Source organism: Haliotis cracherodii, unplaced genomic scaffold, assembly GCF_022045235.1.
Source record: "Haliotis cracherodii isolate W230 unplaced genomic scaffold, xgHalCrac1.p SCAF_8, whole genome shotgun sequence".
Classification (NCBI taxonomy): domain Eukaryota; kingdom Metazoa; phylum Mollusca; class Gastropoda; order Lepetellida; family Haliotidae; genus Haliotis; species Haliotis cracherodii.
Window position 1 is genome coordinate 1,863,702 of NW_027266341.1, and position 21,395 is coordinate 1,885,096.

Genomic DNA, 21,395 nt, shown 5'->3' on the forward strand with positions numbered 1-21,395 from the left:
TGAGTCTCCTGCCCTGTCTTGGGCTGTGCTATGTATATACATATGCTAAATTGATTATGGACCTTCTAACCAATTAGAGTAGGTCTGCAACGTCCTCAGACAGAATCATTGTCTTAGTAATGGGTTGATGAGGGGAGATATTCATGTTCTCAATTTGTCCATCACAGACGATAATTCTGAGACGCTCATAAGAGATGATATTATCTTTGTGACCTATGTCGAAATCACTGGGTGATGCTATGAACACAAATCCATGAGAAAATATGGAACAAATAACAAATTGCCAATTGGCTAAAAGCAAATCAAACCATCAGGACATAATGTATTGTTCAAAATGGTGCTGAAATTTACCCAGCCTATATAGTTCCGCTCTTAGTTTGTACACAAATACAAATCAATCGATCTGAATTATCCTTGCTCCAAGGCTGTACTGAAAGAAAAGTCAATAGATGTGTAGAATTCTATCCTCCTGAAAGGCAATTCTAGATATGTGGACACTTCATCTAGGAACCCCAGTCTCTTCTAGGGACAACTTGTTCTTATTATTTACATAATCTTATGATTTAAACTAATAATTATTGCCTTAGAGACTTGTGCAAGTCTAGATATGAACCAAAATCCACACATTGTCTCGAAATGAATTGTAGATTGCCATTCTTTGTCCAGAACCATGGCAAGCCAGTGCCTTTTCTGAGTACATGTGGCTGTGGTTCATCAAATACTCATGTCAAAGTACTTCTGTATGTGGTGTTTGTGTAAGAAGGCCCCCCCCCCCCCCCCCCCCCCCCCCCCCCCGAGTTCCTCCAACATAGTTGACAGGAGTCCAGGAACCTGCCATGTGTGAAGAGGCCGTAGATCCCGCCCACGCTAATCTAGGGAATGTCCATCCTCCTCCCAATGTGTGGACAATCTGGCCGTTCAAACACAGTAAGCAACATGTGGGGCTGCCTGCCACTCACCAGTGTTGTGTTGGGGACTATCCTACTGAGTCGGATAGTTGTAGTAATGATAGTTATAACATACAGGCAAATAGCAACATTGATTCCTCCAAACTTCCAGAGATTTTGCATGAGAGAAAGTCCACTTTCGTGTTTCTGTCAAGTTTTGACAAGAATCAGGCAGAACCAATCTGAAACCTTCAGAGGATGATAGACAACTTGAATTGGTTCTAGAAAACCTTCAATGCAATATGTTGATGGCATGAAACTTTCCCATTCACATTACCACTGGGAAAATGTATCTGTGAAGTACAGTGAATAGGGCAGGTTGTCTTTTCTTAGCTTACATCATCAGTGAGAGAAGCAGTGATGATGACGCCTGTGTAAGTGAGTGAGTGAGTTGGGTTTAACACTGCTTTGAACAGCATTCATGTCATGTGAGCTTAAGTGGGAGGGAGGCCCAAATGCATGTTTCAAACATTTACCACTTTGGTGAAACCCACGAGCATGTCTAGATATCAGACTTAATTCAAAATCTGCTTGTTAGATATTGTTACTGTGACAGCTGTGAGTGCTGTTGTTGAGGAATGTACCCCCCACACACTCACTCTCCCCCAACACCCACCCACACACACACACACACAACACCCACAACACACAACATCCACATACACACACAATGCACAACACACAAAACACACATCACACTCACACATCTCAGTAAGCTTGCATACACCGCTACCGGATATTGTGATGTCCCCAGCGTGGGCGGCATCTATATCGGTGTCACAGTTGCCATTGATACTCAATGCAATATTTATACAGTTCTAAACTAATGAACTGTAATGAAAGCTGCATAGTTTTTCATAACATACATTGTCTTATACGGTTATCAAGAAGTATGAAAATGGCCATAGTGCATCAATCATTCCTGAAGTCCGGAGAAACCGGAACGATGGTTGGAAATAAGATGAAATCGAGACAACAAGCCTACTTTGAATGAACAGAAATGACCACCCACAGCTCTGGTCCTGAAGCGGTTATGTCAGCCCCACATTCATCGAGGCCGTCGCAGTGATCCCATATTGATGTTTCTTCATCCAGATATTGATGTGCGCAGTTATAGAAACAAAGTACCTAGCATTGCCTTACATTGTGATAGCAACTGTTTGTGACATCAGTTACCAGGTCTAATTGATTTCCTCATGGCATCAAGAACTGTAGGTCAGTCAAATCACTGGTGTGGGGGTGTGCTCATGGCTCTTGCAGTCCAATCAGGTGTGTGTGTGGCTGCGCCCTTGGTGCTTGCACAGCTATATTATGGGTGCATGTGTGGATGTCTATGGTTCTTGCAGTCCAATCAGGTGTGTGTGTGTGTGTGTGTGTGTGTGGCTGTGCCCTTGGTTGTTGCCTGTTGGTTCATCTGCCCAATAGTCCTTGATGCATATTTACTACCACTGATAATGAGTTTGAGAAAGGGTGAGGTAGCCTAGTGGTTAAAGTGTTCACTTGTAGCACTGATAAGCTGGGTTTGTTTCCTGATATGGAACATGTCATGTGTGAAACTGGATGGCTAGAATTATCAAAAACATTTGTGTAAAATACTCACTCACTAGTCATGCTGGTATTGAAATTTTGTATTGAAAAAATAAACTCACCACATATTTGTTGAGGGTACAACTTGTGCTGAGCTACCCTTCAATCCCTTTGTAATGAGCAATTTTGAAACTAATACATTCACTCTGGGTGCCTCTCAAGTATTGTGTCATGCCCTGATGAGTGCTCTCCAGAGCTACATCGCCGTGGTGACTGGGAGTAAGCTGATCATTGGTCAATACTGGAAGTGTGTTTATGGCTTTTTCAAGAACCAGGCCATATTTGATTTACAAATAGATATACACCACAGATATGATCCATTTGCTGAATAAACATTTTATATCTGATGTTTGTCCTGGGGCAGCATAGAAGGCTGCTGAGATTTGTATAGTCGATATGTTGTCGTTACTGTATGGTGATAAGTGAATATGTCATATCAACCTCCCCCGGACTTAACCACCCGCCCATCTAGCCTGATCACATCCATCCATCCATCCATCCATCTATCCATCCACCCACCCGCTCATGCACCATGATTGGAATCGCCTAGCCACCCTCACACTGTCTATATTCACATGCTCTCAGCAGAGCATAAGGTTATCGGAATATATTTTCAACATCCTAGAAAGGAGAACTACCCACGTGTTATCATTAATAGATAACTCCATGAAACATTCACAGGACCAAGAGACCAAGTCTTGTATCACTGTGCTTGTCATCAATAACAGAAGCAGCGTGGGATGATGATGATGATCATATCAGGGAACACAAGGTGGAGACTTCATACACAGAGTCAAACTCAGATCTCCTGCATCACCTGCAGTAACCACTGGACTACCCAACATCCACATCATGAAACAGTACTGACACAGCTCTTTACAGTCACTCAGGACACAAGTGAAACATGGTATAGATTAGCTCATGAATATTAAAGCTTATACCATACATCACCCTACTCAACATCTGTTAACTATTAACGTGTCACAAAACTGATAATCTTTCCCTCACAGGATGGTTTGTTTGGGAGATATCCTCCAGGCAGTGGCTGGTCGCAAAGGTCTATTGTGTATCCAGTGGGTGAAGAGGTGGGATGCTTGCCTAGCCCTCCACACACAACCTACTGCCAGCACCACACAGCCTGTGTACAGATCGATTCCAACAACATCCTTTAGGAAGAGCTTCTTCTATTCTCTGTTTATAGACCTTCAGCTACAGATTGGCTGTGAACCTGAGGAAGTTTGAAGTTTTACTCTAATACCAGTTTGTGCCCATTGTTGGGATGGTATTGATATTTAAGCTTCATCCCTCCACAGCCAGTATATCACTAGGCAGGGATGCATTGTTATCTGTTTTCTTTATTGTAGTGATTACATCTCTTTATGCCCCTAGTTACAGACCACCATTGTTAAGAATTACCCAGTGTTTACTTTATTTCCCTCACCATCCATTATTCAGAGGTATCTACTCACAATGGCTTTAATTCATAACAGTCTGGCTGTGATGGAATGAATTTTCACCTGAAATGGGTTTGTTAATTCAGCCTGACATTGTAGCACAGCAAGATAGTGTATACACTATTTATAGCACAGCAGGATTACCTGTGCATGTCATAGTGACATTGATGTGTAATATACTCATATCATCCCACCTGGACGTGACATACTTGACAAATGACCTGCCCTGGACGACAGAAATGTTGAAGTGGGTCTTTAAACACCTTAATATGCCCGTAATAGACACACCCACATTAAGACATTAACTGAAGCCACATTCTTCCTATATGAGCAAAAGATATTTATTGAGATTAATTCAATGCTGACTCATGTCTACACTTGTCAACTTCAACTGGTCGAGATTATTTTTTGATGTTGTAAAATTTAAAACAGGTTTTTATTGCACGATCTTTGTATTAAGTGCTTCTAGAAGATATAGTCTTTTCATACATGGTGACAGAAGGGCTTCACGGTTTTATCGGAGTGTCAAGAGTTGATGGTTGGTACATCCGTGTTTCTCGTGTGTCTAATCTATGATGGAGAGTTTGAGAGTCTGTGACAGATTTCTGTGCTCAGAGAATATAGGTAATCCCTGGTCTGGGCAGAGATAGAGTTGACACACACCGAGGACGCTATGGATGTGATATAAGTACACAGTAGAGTATATAGCTTAATACAAGTTAAGCAGCATAATACACTTCTTAATGTATGATAAGCTCAATGGATCAGACTGGTTTATCATTGTGAAAATGTAGGTCAGTATTAGGGCCAATGTATTTACGGGAGTTTCCTTGAAGACAGGTGGCTGTGGTTATAGGATATTAATTAAAGAAAGTTGAAACCATTTGTGTTTTAAATGATGGTAACCGGATACAGCCGCAGGTGTGGGTTGTTGGGGAGTCGGGAGTCAGGGTCAGGTCCATCGTGGTGAACGGTAGTCTTACATGATGATAGAGTCTGATTATAGGCATGTCCAGTGTGGACGTACCAGGTTCATAGAAGCAAGACATTTTTACAGGAGGACAAATAAAGGTTGAAATCAGCTGTCAACCCTGACCAGACTGTTCCACCCGCTGAGCTGGAGACCTCATTAGTGAGGTGTAAAGAGATTGTGAGATTACCATGGTCTGAATGGTGTTCACCACTGAGGCAGCTCACGGTATATAACTGCTATACAACTCATTGGTAATCTGCCATTCACTAATTCCACACAGGCCACTGACATTTCAAAGTGTTCAGCGTGATTGATTATACTTCAATTTAGTTGTTATGCAAGATATTTTCTCTGAATGGATCAGGCATCGGTAATGAAAGGGTTGATGTAATTAGACAAATAGGTTTTTGATATTGATAAATAGCTAGGTAAAGATTAGTGACTTGTTTCACAGCGTCAGTGCTATGTCTGAATGGAAGTCACGGCCAACAAAGGGTTTCCTGTCCTATTGATTCACGGCTGGAACAGTGATAACTTGAAGGCAGAACATTGGTAACAATAAAACATTCATGCATCATCAATCTAAGGAGATAATTATTTTTTCTGTTAAATTATATTAACATTTATGAAGAGGCCGCCATTAGGTGTGGGTAGCCATTTGTTACACATGGAAATGAAGTGGAAAACATTTGGAGACAAATTCCAAACATGTTTGGGAACCAAACAGTTTCAATTCCAAAGCAATTTCCTGACAATTGCAGATAAAATTACCCAGAATAAGTCACATGCTGTGAAAAGGTCGAAGGTAAATTGAGATTTACACCCAACTTGTGATTTTGAGATTGATGGACTGTGTGGCATTGTAAGTGTGTTAGTGTGTTTGTGTACTGTGGAGCGTGGAATACAATCATATTGACCCGGGGAGTGATGTTTAACCAGGTGAAAAGCCCTCTCAGCTGGCCGTACACCTGTGTTAATGCATTGTGAGATACACGTTCCAATCAGCCAAACAGACATTCCTTGATCACTCAGTGGAACTGTGACGACCCTCACGGCCCAGGAGGGGCCGAGCCTCCACTCAGAATACAGAGACCTGTGGTATTCAGTGTGGTACTTTTACATTAACTTACCACTGTGTGAGTAAGCTATCGGAGACATCTCTCAAAAAAGTCATAGTCGTTTTCCTTTTTCGCATTTAATGTATTTCTTAAGTAGCTGTAATTAGTATTTCTTTTTTTGAAAAGAGTCAGGGCTGAAACTTATCTACAAGGCCAATCTTATCTTTGCATCATATTGAATAGATTTTAGCATCAATATTGATGAATGGGTGATCATTCATTGAGCTTACTAGACGGAAAGAAACTATTCTCGTTTCGGACAAGTGGCTGAAGAAGCAGACTGTAAAAGAAATGGCGGAGATCATTAGATAAAGCAAATGGAGAAAGTTTGCTCATTGATTTGCCATTCGCTGTCTCGCTTCTCCTCCAGAATCATCACAGCTTGCCCATGCAGACAGTTGATACACAAGACTGTAATAAAATTTATCAAAATATACAGTTCACCTTTGAAATGAAAATCCATGCTAACAGGGAGATTTGATCTAATCTTACACCCTTCCCTTCAAAGAAAGTATCAATACAAAGGTATTTCTTCCAATTAAAGATTCAAGGGTTTGTATGGCAAGGACCCCATGCATGAAGTTTAATAGTTGAAGCCCTTACATTATGTAGCGGCGGTCAGCATGATGTTTATCACAGTGTTACCTAACATGATGGCCATCTCATCCTGGTCCTGCCCTCTAGCCTTTGATGTGAGGGGACTCCCTTCAGGCTCCCTGACACCCCCCAGACCTTCCCCTACCCCCTACTACCACCCCCTGCCCCCTACTACCACCCCCTACCCCCTTCTCTCAGGTGGAGCGCTGACATCTTTGCAGTGATAGAAACCAACAGTTTTAGTCCACTATGATAATATTGCAAAACCTTTAAAAAGGGCAAATTTCTACCAGTCCTTAAAATTCCTATTGGACAGTTTGGCAAGGACTACAGGCCAATTTCTAACTCTGCTTTGGTGAGGTTCAAAACAAAATTCATTCTCCATGTTACAATCAACTTCAATTACCCCATACTCCCTACCCATTTCCCTCCCTAGGTGGAGCACAGAAAGGAACATGTAGCCAACTAAATTCATCGTTATGGACATTTTAATGTGTACAATGACTACTGTTAAGACATGGAGAAGCCTGACTACCCGATCCCGATAGGCATAGGCGCCTTTTATGGCAGACCCATGAAGATCTGGGATAGAATAGGTCTTCAGCAACCCATGCTTGCCGTAAAAGGCGACTATGCTTGTCTTAAGAGGCGACTAATTGGAATGGGTGGTCAGGCTCGCTGACTTGGTTGATGCATGTCATCGATCCCAAATGCGTGGATCGATGCTCATGATATTAATCACTGGATTGTCTGGTCCAGACTCGATTATTTACAGACCCCCGTCATATAGTTGGAATATTGCTGAGTGCAGCGTCAAACAACCAAACAACCAACCTCTTATGGCAAGCATGGGTTGCTGAAGACCTATTCTACTCCGGATCTTCATGGGTCCGGTTGAGCCATGTGAGGAGTTGAACCATAGTCTTTGGTTTGAGGAGCCAACACACACCACTAGGCTACCCCACGTCCTCTGTGTGGGTTGAAGATCTGGATACTAGACTTTGGAATGCAATTGAGAGAAAGAATAATTTACCACAAAGTAAGGTTCCAGAGATGAAATATGATTAAGGTTTCACTATAGTGCTCAAACTCTCTTTACACAACCTGGGGGAGTGAAAGAAGAGATCCCCATAGTCTCCATCTTGATCTCATTATCCAACCCTCAACACTTGATCCAAACTACAAGGGCTAGTTAGCTGAATTAACAGTAACCCTAGCTGTAGGCTATATCAAATAGACTCAAGATGTTTGAAGCTGAATTAACAGTAACCCTAGCTTTAGACTGATATCATAGACTCTAGATGTCTCTAGTTGATACTAGACTCTTTTCGTTGGCGGGAGTAGATGTGGGGACAATTTCTGATGAAGGAGAAACCGGAATCTCAGTGAAGATTAATTTGCCATTTGTTTCATGTTTCCCTATCAAAGGAATCCAGAGTTACAGGAACATTGCCATCCTATCCCCTGCTCAGTCTACTACAAAATAAGCCGCTTTATCTATATCCACAAATTGAACAACAAACACTCGAGAGACTCTCATTTGCCATGTATGATGTAAAGCCTTCCTGTTTGCTGGATGCATATTTATTGCTTCTGTTCTCTTAGAAGCTGAGGGAAAAAGCTCATTCTACAACGCTAAAATACCTCTTTACTTAAATGACATTTATTCATGGATATATTTCCATTGGCCAACATTTGAACATTAAGAAGAAAGCTTATCTTAAAAATCAAAATTACCTCTTTACTTTTATGCCTTTTGTACTTGGATTTATTGCTGGGCCAACATTTTAGGCTGGAATTGTTTTATAAGTGATCTCAGGATCTTAACAAAAAGAGATGGGAGTCTTCCCTAAATAAGTTGACTTCCTGGAGTGTGATCTATGACACAGCCACTGTCTGTACCTCCATGCTGGTGCAAGGCCAAACATGACGTGTCCTGTGTATCGCAGGCCGGAGTCAGGTTTTGTCAACCTCTTACTCAGATAGCATGTTTGCTCTGATAGTATGATTGTTTCAGCATGATGTATATAATACAGCCCATTGCTAAACACACTTACAGACTTGCTTCTGGGACCTTATCAGCTTGGTTGATGCATGTCATCATATTCTAATTGTGTGGATCGATGCTCATGATGTCAATCACTGGATTGTCTGGTCCAGACTCGATTGTTTGCAGACCGCCGTTATATAGCTGGAATATTGCTGAGTGCGGCGTTAAACAACAAATAAACAAACAAACTAACACATCTAAGTGATTCAGTCCTGCCCTGTCCTCACATAAACAGCATTAGAAACTAACATTTTTAGTCGACTAGTCCTTACAATGATAACAGAGTAAAGAAAAGAAAAAGCGGCAAATTTCTACTAGTCCTTATGACACCTTAACTATTGAGCAGTTTGGCAAGGACTATAGGACTAGTGCCAAATTCTGTCGCTGATAAAACAGCCAATCTTCACTGTTTCCATATCATCAGTAGATCCAATTTTCAAGCGTTCCAGAATTACATTCAGGTAGATTAAACATATTGTTATCAGCAGGGCTAAGAAACACGAAGGTAAAGCTTATACATACAAAACATATTGAACATCACCAGAACAGAACATGCAAATTCAATACTTCACCAAGGAAGATTGACAATATTTATGACAACCCTAACACGTCTTTAACCTGTTTATTGATTCACCGAGACATAGATAAGTTTGTATTTCTCCGTGACACAGGAAGGAGATTAGGGTCGAGAAACAGCATATGTCATATCTATCAGCTGCCATGTGACCCAGTGATCAGCTCCACATGGGGAGAGTGGAGCGTGTGAGGGGGGAGTAGAGCGTGTGAGGGGCGAATGAAGATCTATGTGTACTTGATGGCAGACAATCAGACCTGGATCGATCTCTCCAACACTTTATCTACTTAGAAGCATGCTGTGATACTACACAAGAACCAGTCTAACAGGAAGTGGTTGGATGTTGGTACGCTGTTTCCATGTCAGTTTGAATTACATAGTAGCAAAGATACCATATTTGAAATTCTGATCAAGCAAGAATAAAATTGATTGGTAGAGAATAATTGTGGCTTGTAATTGACATACCTGGCCTAAAACCATCAGGTGTAAGTAACGCGTCTTTAGATAGGCTGTGAGGTGTGCGCAAGGTAGTATTGATTATGCACACACAAAGGGCATGAATGAGATCCTCAGTTGACCTAACCACCTATTACTTCATTCAGTGGATGGTTCTACTGAGGTTGTTGCTGATTTAGTAGTTAACACATCCCAATACTGATGCTTGTATGTGAGTGTTACATGCTGTGGTCAGTTGTAACAACCTGGTCTCTTGTACCAGGGTTCTTGGTCAGTTGTAACAACCTGGTCTCTTGTACCAGGGTACTTGGTCAGTTGTAACAACCTGGTCTCTTGTACCAGGGTACTTGGTCAGTTGTAACAACCTGGTCTCTTGTACCAGGGTTCTTGGTCAGTTGTAACAACCTGGTCTCTTGTACCAGGGTACTTGGTCAGTTGTAACAACCTGGTCTCTTGTACCAGGGTTCTTGGTCAGTTGTAACAACCTGGTCTCTTGTACCAGGGTACTTGGTCGGTTGTAACAACCTGGTCTCTTGTACCATGGTACTTGGTCAGTTGTAACAACCTGGTCTCTTGTACCAGGGTACTTGGTCAGTTGTAACAACCTGGTCTCTTGTACCAGGGTACTTCGTCAGTTGTAACAACCTGGTCTCTTGTACCAGGGTACTTGGTCGGTTGTAACAACCTGGTCTCTTGTACCATGGTACTTGGTCAGTTGTAACAACCTGGTCTCTTGTACCAGGGTACTTGGTCAGTTGTAACAACCTGGTCTCTTGTACCAGGGTACTTGGTCGGTTGTAACAACCTGGTCTCTTGTACCAGGGTACTTGGTCGGTTGTAACAACCTGGTCTCTTGTACCAGGGTACTTCGTCAGTTGTAACAACCTGGTCTCTTGTACCAGGGTTCTTGGTCAGTTGTAACAACCTGGTCTCTTGTACCAGGGTACTTCGTCAGTTGTAACAACCTGGTCTCTTGTACCAGGGTACTTGGTCAGTTGTAACAACCTGGTCTCTTGTACCATGGTACTTGGTCAGTTGTAACAACCTGGTCTCTTGTACCAGGGTACTTGGTCAGTTGTAACAACCTGGTCTCTTGTACCAGGGTACTTGGTCGGTTGTAACAACCTGGTCTCTTGTACCAGGGTACTTGGTCAGTTGTAACAGTTGTAACAACCTGGTCTCTTGTACAGCAGTCTGTAAATAATCGAATCTGGACCAGACAATCCAGTGATTGACATCATGAGCATCGATCCACGCAATTGGGATCAATGACATGCTTCAACCAAGTCAGCGAGCCTGACCACCCAATCCTGTTAATTGCCTCTCAAAACAAACTTGAAGTGATAAGTTCATCATTCTGTTATCATACAGTGGATTATATCTCCATTCTGATAAATACGATCTTCACGGGTCCTCAATTCCTGAAGAACAGTGAATGTGTGATATGGTTTTACACCGCTGTTAGCAATATTCCACCAATATCGTGGAATGGGACACCAGAAATGGGCTTCACACATTGTACCCATATGGGGAATTGAACCTAGGACTTGTGACAAGCAAACACTTCAACCACAAGGCTATCCTGAGACATATAACTGTAGGAGCTTTTAACATGAACGTATCATGACATTTATCGTCACTAGATTTGCCAGTGAATTAATCCAGTATTGCAGCACAGGAAAGGCACTCTGTAGGGGATATTTCAACTAATACTGACACCTTCAACAAGGTTCATATCGTAAGAGTTCCTACCTGAAATACTAGAACGTGTTCCAGCAGAACCAGTTATCAAAGACCCTTGATTATGAAGATCCACCTTGCAGTTGAACAAACACCGAACTATGTTCAGACCTACTTTCGAATTCCAAAGGTGGATCTTTGTATGAGCTGGGTCTAAAAATAAAAATAAGTGCCAACTCATACATTTTAAAGAGTGACAATGTATGCAATGACTTATGTATCATGTGACATTCCAGTCACTCACTCAAGCACCAGATGATGACCACTCATCTGAACCTAAATCTCGGTGACAGACTCGATTTGTAGGCGGCTATGTGATATCAGTGTTTATGCAACACATTGTCCTGAAAGGCGAGCGACAAAATGGTGTTAGAATTGATGTGTCCTACTGCTGTATGCTGAACCAGTCATGCTTGATGTGTCGGAGTCAGGATTGTTGTAAATGGGCTGTGCACTGTGCCACCTCCTGTAGTGAAGAAACACCTGATAGGTCGACATGTAGTAGTGGGGAGCTCTCTATACCAAGGTCTTAAGGTGAACAATGCTAGGTTCACAAGGTGTCTGGATCAGCCAGTTTTACTGACAGGATCATTTGCAAGTTGAACACATTACTAACTGACACTGATGAGACCTGTCTCTGATCCTCCCCTCTGTGTCAAAAACCCAACAAGACATTCGGGCAAGGTGACCCATAAGTGTTAACTGCCCATCTTCAAGGTTCCTGCCCACATTTCGACCTAAATGTTGAAAAATCTAAAAAAATTAGAGACAATTCGTGCCTGGATTCAATTCAGTTAAAATAATGCAAACAATTATTTGAGAATCTACAAGGAGTCATAATAAAACTGAATATGTAAGCAGTCTTAAAATTACAGTCGGCAGGTGGAGGAAAATTTCATGCAGCCCGCCAGAAAAGTTACCAGCCACGGGCAGGCTGACGGGCAGTTATTTCAAACACTGATCCTCCCTCTGTCAACCTGCAATGTATATTTTGGTTCCAGGTCCTATCATGGTGCCCACATTGAAAATATTCAAAGGTGAAAAAGTAAAGTTATGGTTGGGAGATGTTTACATTTGATCCTGGGATAGGGAGTGGGGCCTGGTGTGGGGTGATAAGCCTGACATACCACTCTGTCACAGTGTGTGGCTGTGCAGTTGCTTGGGATGTGTCAGTCTTATCTGCAACAAGCTCATCCACACACAGTCTCCAGTTTCAACTCCTGACCGACATATTGCACTGCCAACCATTTGTCAAGGTCTCCCAAACCGTTTGATAGAACTGACAGTATTTAGACCAACCGTGACAAGTTTGACATGTTATAGCGGCTGACTTGCAAGGACATGAAGATAATATCCCTGGTGATTGTCGACCCAAGACCACATGAATGACAACGCTTATCAAATCCTGAGTTGTGACAATTCAGCTAAACATCTCATGTCAGTAACTATCTGAAATCCTGCCTGTAACCTATCCTGACCCACAAGACACTACAACAAGTGATCTGGTGTTAAAGGTACACATGACTACAGCCAACTGTTGTGGGAGCCGGCCGGTGTCTAACTAGCAGCTATTGTACCTGGACATGGTATAAATCCTGTATGACACACCTGTATATCCTGGTCAGCCAGGGTAGTCCATCTGTGTATTCCAGGCTTGCCTTCACTGAGTATATCCTTCAGTACCACTGTGGTGGCCTGACTGTCAGCCTAGATCCAACACACACTCTGACAGAGCTCCCTCTACTGCCAGCCAGCAGTCTCTATTGATTGAGGTGTATGGTCATGTGACCACCTTGTTTGTACAGTGAGCATGTGTGCTGCTGCCTGCAGAGGTCAGGTCACAGGGAGTACTGCACTGTCATCAGGGGCTGTTAACAGCTGGCTACTAATTTTATTTTATTTTATTTTATTTTATTTTATTTTATTTTATTTTATTTTATTTTATTTTATTTTATTTTATTTTATTTTACTTTTCATTTTATTTTATTTTATTTGTTTATTGTTTTATTCAAAATACATGTCTTGTTATTTGTATTACTTTATTTTGTTTTAATTTTGTTTATACATGGTCTATTTTATTTAATTTTTACATGGTCTATTTCATGTTATTTTATCATATTGTATTTTTTTTATGTGTATGTCTTATCTCATATATATATTCCATTGCTTTATTCACACATTTTTCCTTCAAACTTTCTGTCCCCTTTTATTTGTTTCTATTATTTCAACTTAAAACTGTCCACATGATGAATAACAAAACTGGAAATTGAAGACTATTGTTTTCTATTTTCTTCTGAACCTCATTAATAACACTGCTCTCTGGGTTATCAATCTCTTCAAACAGTCAATTACTTTGTCTCTTCCTCCGTGCTGCCTGTAATGGCCGACTGCTGCAGCAGGTCCTGTGTTGAATGGCACACAGCAACGCAAGTGTTCTCCCCCTGTGTGACAAACTCTCCACCTCCATCTCCCCTTCTCTCCATCACCCAGGAAATACACAGTCACTAGGCAAAGAATGTTAGTCATTGGAATGAAAATCGGTGTTGCTAGGCAACTCAAAGAAAGCAAAACTTAGGTAATGGGTCTTAGCAGGAAAAACTACTTCTATCTGAAGATTGACTGTTTCATAGAAATGTCAATTTAGAGTTTTGTGATTAAATATAAGCTGTCTAAACATTTTTTGGAGATATAGTGGAAGTTGTGTAGACCGAATGTTTTGTTAGAGCAGTAGATGCTTGAATGTTTATTTCATGAGCTGAATAGAAGTCAATTGAGAGTCGAAGTTAAGCATGTAATTGGCAGTCTTCATGGAATACTCCTTGTCTGGAAGATGTGTATTATGTTTGAGGAAGCACTCACCTGGAGGTGTGTAATTACAGTCAAAGCCTACGCATTAATCTCTTCCCTGTTTTTTGACCAGCTGATTTCTGATACAGGATTACACTGTGGTGCTAATATCTCTGTTGTGAAAGTAGCTGTCCTTCACATAACCCAGCTAATTAGCAGATCACCAGAGAGAGCTTCTTCTTGCCAGGAGAGGTGTTAATTAGCTTATCTGGATTTGGTAATTAACTGCTAATTATCACAATAGGGAATATACAGAAACAAAATAATATTGATTTATAATATGGTTGTTTGTGGATTAAACCCACAAATCCATCAAAGACTCTGCCGAACAGGTACACCATTAGATGATGAAGCACGGTCTAATTCACTGTATGAAACATAGCCAAGGAAGAATAATATAGAATGAAATGGCTAATGAAGTTACCAGTTCTTAGATATGGATGGCCTGCTCCAATGGTCAATTAATACCTTTCATTTTTATATTTCCAATTTCATCCAATATATCATGACACATCAACATATCCGTCATTGAAATATCTTATTCATTGTTTAGTAGCATCAGTATTTATACAGAGCAAAGGTTGCAGCTACAGCTACTTCTTTGCTAAATCTATTGAAATTTTGTGTCAGTCTTTATTTCTTTTGGCCACATTGTTAATAATCTATATTATCTGAAACATTATGAATGTTATAAAACTTCTATTGTTATTGAAATTTGATATAAAGATTTAAGGTTGTATGATAATCATAAAGTTTGGTGGAATAAAAATACAAAGTAAATATAGTTGTCATAAATGCTACAATGTTATTCAAGGACACGAACGTTACTTGCCACAATTTCCCGTAAATCGTGAAGATCAGCCAATCAATGGTCATGAGACACCCTGAAGCATGCTCTTGTGTTCAAGAGTGCGGTGGTTATTGTTTAAGTTGAATATTGGCTTGCAGTGATGCTGAGGGGGAGTGCAAGACACACATATCCATTACCAGGACAATAGCGTTGTTATAGCCTTGTTAGGGGTTTGAACAACACTGTGTTGGGGCTGGGGCTCAGTGTTAACGGGGCTAAACACCTCGCTATTACTGTGATAACACTTACAATGTACCCTTGTCTTATCTCAACGACTTCAAGTGATGTTTATTTCAGAAAGGGGATTTGCTGGTGGGAAAGGTTCATATGCTACACGTTTGTGGTATCTAATGATAAAGTTTGTTTGAAGTTAGGTAACCTGGACATTTGAATATGGGAATATTCACGATGGGGTCAGCTGCAGTTGATAATTGATTATACAGTGTTGTTTCACCAGTGATGCTTGAGGAGAAATCACTGCATCAATATTATTCCTGAAAAGAATCAACACGTTGCAAAAAATCATTAATTATGAAAGTTATTTTTTTCTATATTCCATATATACATTTCCCACTGGCAGAGCAAAGCCTGTTTTTTGAATGCTGTTTGCTGTCTATGATCCACTGAATGGGTAAAAGGAGTGGACAGTTGACTCACAGGTCTACAAGATCAGGAACCACCCCCCACACACACACACACACAGATCCTGGATCTGGTTCAGTAGTTGACAGTTTATATATGCTGACATTGTGATGAACCAAGTTGACTCAAGTCATATCAGCCAAATTACACAAATATGTGATTAATGACGCTCAAAAGATGCCAAGTCTACAGCAGCAGCCCTCTTCCTGCTCCAGGGTACATGCCTGGGGATACTTCAGTTTTTATGTGACGAATTGTTTCTAATTTTGGAGCTGTACATACTATTTTTAATCACTTCTGTAGAAGTTTATAATGGATGATCCTGTGTGGCTAGGGTTCCACTCAGAGTTCAAGCAGCATCCCAGGGCTATAGGGGCACCTGCAGACTCGCTCTGCTCCTCTCTTGACCTTCAGCCAGTCAAGGTGAAACAGTAGAGCAGTGGCTACCAGTTGTGTGGTGAGATTCCACTTTGGAGATTTGTAGAAACAAGCCGTGGAATAACAAGTGACACTTAATTGGAAATGAATATGACCACCTGGTTATAAAGGAGACAGTTTGTATCTCTCGTTTCCCAGGCTTGTTCAGTTGGTGGCTGTATTGACACTTGCAGTGTTGGAGTTAGGGGTAAATAGTGGAAGTCAGAGAAGTGAGAACGGAATAATTGTAACATTTGTTCACAATGATAATGTGGGCTTCACTTTTCTAAACTAAACAATTACACAAATATACCAAGGTACTCAGAAAAGCCCCAACGATGTGCCTTTGTTTGATATTGGCCCACCTACCACAGCTGCGAGACCCGTGAAGATCCGGGGTAGAATTGATCTTCAGTAAACCATACTTGCCATAAAAGGCGACTATGCTTGTCGTAAGAGGTGACTAACGTGATCGGGTGGTCAGGCTTGCTGACTTGGTTGATGCATGTCATCGTATCACAATTTTGGGATTGATGCTCATGATGTCAATCACTGGGTTGTCTGGTCCAGACTCGAATATTTACAGACCGCTTTCATATAGCTGGAATACTTCTGAGTGTGGTGTTAAACAACAAACGAAAGAACGAACCACGGTTGCGATATTCTGGACAAGAAGGATCAAGGAAGAAAATAGTCATGTGTATACATACATGTACCTCTAGCAAATGACACCATTGCTGATTATATGTTGCCCAGGCAGGGAGTTGTGTTGTTTGTTTGAGGTGAACAAGCTGCTTGCTGTGTTGTTTGTTTGAGGTGAACCAGCTCCTTGCTGTGTTGTTTGTTTGAGGTGAACCAGCTGCTTGCTGTGTTGTTTGTTTGAGATGAACCAGCTGCTTGCTGTGTTGTTGGTTTGAGGTGAACCAGCTGCTTGCTGTGGTGTTGGTTTGAGGTGAACCAGCTGCTTGCTGTGTTGTTTGATTGAGGTGAACCAGCTACTTGCTGTGTTGTTGGTTTGAGGTGAACCAGTTGCTTGCTGTGTTGTTTGTTTGAGGTGAACCAGCTGCTTGCTGAGGTGTTGGTTTGAGGTGAACCAGCTGCTTGCTGTGTTGTCCAGTCCTGAAGAGTCAAGGCAGTACATCACCAGACATCAACGTAATCTGTACAATCTCAGTATATGACATCTGTCTTACACCATTGTAATTAGCAGACCATCTGATACTGTAGTGGCTGATGACAGAAGCTCCCTGCTCAATTATCTGGAGGTGTAATGACGACTGGTTTCAATGATGTAACGACTACTGATTCTGAAGGTGTAATGACAAATTGGCAAGCATTATTGTTTGAGTCACTGGGGCTGGATAGCCGGCACTTTTGTAGGTGGGTAGTGTTTAATTCAGGCTGTTGTTGTAGGCTTGTAGGCTGTTACAGAATAGAGTTTTGCTGTGGACTGTTGCTGTGGGCTGTGGCTGTGGACTATAGGCTGTTGCTGTAGACTGTTCTGTGGACTAGAGGCATTATCTGGGATCTGTTGCTGTAGACTATAGGCAGTTTCTGGTCCCTGTTGCTGTGGACTACAGGCAGTTGCTGGTGGCTGTTGCTGTAGACTATAGGCAGTTGCTGGTGACTGTTGCTGTAGACTATAGGCAGTTGCTGGTCCCTGTTGCTGTGGACTACAGACAGTTGCTGGTAGCTGTTGCTGTAGACTATAGGATGTTGCTGTGGGCTATAAGCAGTTGCTGTGGACTATAGTTGCTGGCGGCTGTTGCTGTAGGCTGTTGCGGTTGACTGTATCACCACTCAGCAACATGGGTACCAAGAGCAATATCTGGCAATAGTTACTATAGCTCTAGCAGGTGCCAGGCTTCCAATAGATGGACCATGTAGAGACCATATAGAGGCCATGTAGAGATCACTTTGAGGCCATGTAGAGTCCGTATTTAGACCACACTGAGACCACATTGAGACCATGTAGAGACCATGCAGAGACCATGTAAAGACCACATTGAGACCATATTGAGACAATGTAGAGACCACATTGAGACCATTTAGAGACCATGCAATATACAGACCATGTAGAGACAATATACAGACCATGTAGAGACCACACTGATACCATATTGAGACCTCACTGAGACCATGTAGAGACCATATTAGGACCTCATTGAGACCATATTGAGACCATGCAGAGACCATATTGAGACCTCATTGAGACCATGTAGAGACCACATTGGGACCATATTTAGACCGTGTAGAGGCCACATTGGGACCATATTGAGACAATAGAGAACCTGTATTGAGACCTTATTGAAACCATACTGTAACCTCATTAGGCCATATTGAGACCATGTAGAGACTGTACTGAGGCCTCATTGAGACCTCATTGAGACCATATAGAGATCATGTAGAGTCTGTATTGAGGCCATATTGAGACCATATAGAGACCATATAGAGATCATTTAGAGTCTGTATTGAGGCCATATTGAGACCATATAGAGATCATGTAGAGTCTGTATTGAGGCCATATTGAGACCATATAGAGATCATGTAGAGTCTGTATTGAGGCCATATTGAGACCATATAGAGATCATTTAGAGTCTGTATTGAGGCCATATTGAGACCATATAGAGATCATTTAGAGTCTGTATTGAGGCCATATTGAGACCTCATTGAGACCATGTAGAGTCTGTATTGAGGCCATATTGAGACCTCAGTGAGACCATATAGAGATCATGTAGAGTCTGTATTGAGACCTCATTGAGACCTCATTGAGACCTCATTGAGACCATATAGAGATCATGTAGAATCTGTATTGAGGCCATATTGGGACCATATAGAGATCATGTAGAGTCTGTATTGAGGCCATATTGAGACCATATAGAGATCATGTAGAGTCTGTATTGAGGCCATATTGAGACCATATAGAGATCATTTAGAGTCTGTATTGAGGCCATATTGAGACCATATAGAGATCATTTAGAGTCTGTATTGAGGCCATATTGAGACCATATAGAGATCATTTAGAGTCTGTATTGAGGCCATATTGAGACCATATAGAGATCATTTAGAGTCTGTATTGAGGCCATATTGAGACCATATAGAGATCATTTAGAGTCTGTATTGAGGCCATATTGAGACCATATAGAGATCATTTAGAGTCTGTATTGAGGCCATATTGATACCATATAGAGATCATGTAGAGACTGTATTGAGGCCTCAGTAAGACCTCATTGAGACCATACAGAGATCATGTAGGCCAGGTGAAGAGTGCTGTGATGGCCGTTGAGGGGAGTGATGATAGGATACATGTCCCCGTCACAGGGGCTGATTAATGTAATTAGGGGTCGTGATAGTGTAATGGCCGTGTCCAGTGACAGTTGACAGATGATAATGATGCCACCGTGGTAACACCTGACACCTGACACCTGACACCACCAGCAGTGGACATGAAGAACCTCCACAACCACCCCAGCTGTCTCCGAGGTGAGGGATCTACCACCTTGTGGACGACTCACCCCTACTCCTTGAAAACGTGTGTGAGTGAGTGAGTACAACCACCCCAGCTTTCTCCAAGGTGAGGGATCTACCACCCTGTGGCTGAGTCACCCAACTCCATGGAAACGTTTGGAGTGAGTAAGTGAGTGAGTGAGTACAACCACCCCAGCTGTCTCCTAGGTGAGGGATCTCTCACCCTGTGGCCGACTCACCCCTACTCCTTGGAAACGTGTGTGAGTGAGTGAGTGAGTGAGTACAACCACCCCAGCTGTTACCGAGGTGAGGGATCTCTCACCCTGTGGCCGACTCACCCCTACTCCTTGGAAACGTGTGTGAGTGAGTGAGTGAGTGAGTACAACCACCCCAGCTGTCTCCGAGGTGAGGGATCTACCACCTTGTGGCCGACTCACCCCTACTCCTTGGAAACATGTGTGTGAGTGAGTGAGTGAGTGAGTGAGTGAGTGAGTACAACCTTCCCAGCTGTCTCTAAGGTGAGGGATCTCTCACCCCGTGGCCGACTCACCCCTACTCCTTGGAAACATATGAGGGATCTACCACCCTGTGTCTGATTGGTGTCTCGGTGCCTACCACGACAATAGTCGACAATATTGCTTAGAGTTCACTGTGTTCTGTGAAAGTGAGAAATTGAAAAAAACCACTTAAGCCATTATGTTCTGAACAAGCATGTAATCTGTTGAAGTGACTAGATATACAATGAGTTAGGAGGAAAAGAGCATTGTTTTCTAGCTGCAATTGTGTAGAACATTAGGGATAGGTTTCACTTCTGTGATCATAAATGACAAAGCAGGAGCTAAACAAATGTGCTTGTTTAAAACCTCCACACTTTCTGCAGGTACTAGTGTATTCATTACCGAGAGTCCTGCCAAGTTCCACATAGGAAGAAAGCCCACATCTCAGCAGTGTGTAAAACATACCCGGCACCGAGTAGCAGTTACCCCTGATGTACAATACAGCGCTGATTGAGCCAGGTGTGTCGAGTGCGGCCCTCGCAGATGTCACCGCGACCCGCTGCGGGACTCAATTCTCCAGAAACATTAAATCACTAAAACATGTAATTTTCTGTGAACGCGAAATTCTCAGAAGTCCACTCAACCATGACAGTATTATACACCTGTTACCCACACCGTCACAGTCGTCCACCAACTATGTCCATACACGCGCAGCAACACTCTTTATGTGGCATACTTGTGCAAGATATACAGGGTTCACAATAGAGATCTCTTGCAATAGTATCAAGACACCAGGGGGTCTATTGGTGAAGCAAGCTGTTGAATAACATGGCAGGCAGTAAGATCTGCTACTGAGATAAGATCTGTAGAATCATTGAGATGTTTCTGGTGGCTTCACATGGACAGTGTGCTATATGCAATGGCAGGGAAATAATATACTTATAGCATGGGGAATAAATCGGTCATGTGTAAGGAAACGTGGTTTGATTGTAGTGTTCCTGAGAGCTGATGGCAGGCAGTACCTCATGTTACAGTTGACAACTGCGTGATGAATGACGAGGACAGCTAGGGGGAGTTACCTGGACACAAACGTGTCCTCGCTTCATTACCTGTGTAGAACCCATCTCTATTCACTGGGTATAACAGGACACATCCATGTCAGGCTAACCCTCTTTATA

General features: G+C 42.1%; 2 protein-coding genes across 4 annotated transcripts in view; one reads left to right on the forward strand and one right to left on the reverse strand.

Moving 5' to 3' along the window:
• LOC139449757 (protein YIPF5-like) overlaps window positions 1-21,395 on the forward strand; it is a 182,391-nt gene that overhangs the window by 50,979 nt on the left and 110,017 nt on the right. The gene's annotated exons all lie outside the window — the stretch shown is intronic.
• Window positions 1-21,395, reverse strand: part of LOC139449466 (leucine-rich repeat-containing protein 24-like) — a 53,495-nt gene that overhangs the window by 18,329 nt on the left and 13,771 nt on the right. Inside the window, exon 1 of one of the 3 annotated variants that reach the window (XM_071230877.1) lies at window positions 13,105-13,238. The exons of 1 other annotated variant lie outside the window; for it this stretch is intronic. The gene's annotated coding sequence lies outside the window, so the exon portion shown is untranslated. Of the gene's footprint in view, window positions 1-11,508; window positions 11,590-13,104; window positions 13,239-21,395 lie in introns of those variants that run through there. One more of the 3 variants, XM_071230881.1, reaches the window with a different exon arrangement.